At 61.8% G+C, this 1007-nt stretch overlaps 1 pseudogene; it reads left to right on the top strand.

Moving 5' to 3' along the window:
* The first annotated feature begins 212 nt into the window (after window positions 1–212).
* Window positions 213–585, top strand: LOC107281557 (mitochondrial import inner membrane translocase subunit TIM17-2-like; annotated as a pseudogene).
* Window positions 586–1007: the final 422 nt, after the last annotated feature.

The raw sequence follows: 1007 nt of genomic DNA, 5'->3' as shown, positions 1-1007 counted from the left end.
TCTCTCCATTCTCTCTCTCCCTTCCAGATCGGCGGTGGAGGCGGCCGGGGGCCAGAGTGGCGACGGCGGCGCGCGGGCGAGGGCTAGAGCGGTGACGGCGGCGTGCCGGTGACGGCCGCGCCACCGCCTATCCCGTCTCCAAGCCGGCCCGCCGCTGCTCCCACTCCGCCCCCTCTAATGCGGCGCCCGGTCTGACCCGTGCAGCCGACGACGTGGGCAGGCCTTTCGGGATGGGCACAGTTAGGGGCTCCCTCTTCCACTTCCTCAAGGGCACCTACAACTCCCCCAACGGCGAGCGCCTCGTTGGCGGCGCGCAGGCCGTGCTGATGAACGCGGCGGGTGGGCGACAGCTTCGCGGTGTGGGGCGACCTCTTCTCCGCCTTCGACTGCACCAAGGTCTTCATGCACCAGAAGGAGGATCTGTGGAACTCCATCATCGCCGGCGCCGCCACTAGCGGCTTCCTCTCCATGCGCCAGGGCCTCAACACCGCCGGCCGCTCCGCGCTCATGGGCGGGATGCTCCTCGCCCTCATCGAGGGCGCCGGGCTCATGCTCAACCGCGTCCTCGCCTCTCCCCGTCGATGACCCCAACCTCGCCGCCGCCATGGCCCCCGGCCGCCGCCGCCGCCGATTTGGAAGGGAGAGAGAGAATGGGGAGAGAAAAGAGAGAAGGGAGAGAGAGGGAGGAGGAAGAAAGGATGGAGAAATGATGCTTTGTGGGCCGGTGGGTCCCACAATAATTTTTGGTTGAATGACAAATAGGTCCCATAGATATTTGTTTTAACTCTAATGCCACGTAAGCGTCACGTGGCATGAAATCCGGGTTAGCACCGCCACATCAGCGCCACGTCAGCAAAACCAACCTCCAATACCGCCGGAGGAGTCAAATTGGACTAGTTTCACTAATTCGGGGAGTCGTCTTACCCGGTTTTCTAGTTAAGATTCACGAATTAGATTCGGTGAACAATTAAGGGAGTCTAAGTGGACTTTTTCCCTTCAAATTTGCT

The sequence above is a fragment of the Oryza sativa genome, chromosome 7, assembly GCF_034140825.1.
Source record: "Oryza sativa Japonica Group chromosome 7, ASM3414082v1".
Classification (NCBI taxonomy): Eukaryota; Viridiplantae; Streptophyta; class Magnoliopsida; order Poales; family Poaceae; genus Oryza; species Oryza sativa.
The sequence above is the reverse complement of the archived record's forward strand: the minus strand, read 5'-3'. Positions and strand labels throughout refer to the sequence as shown.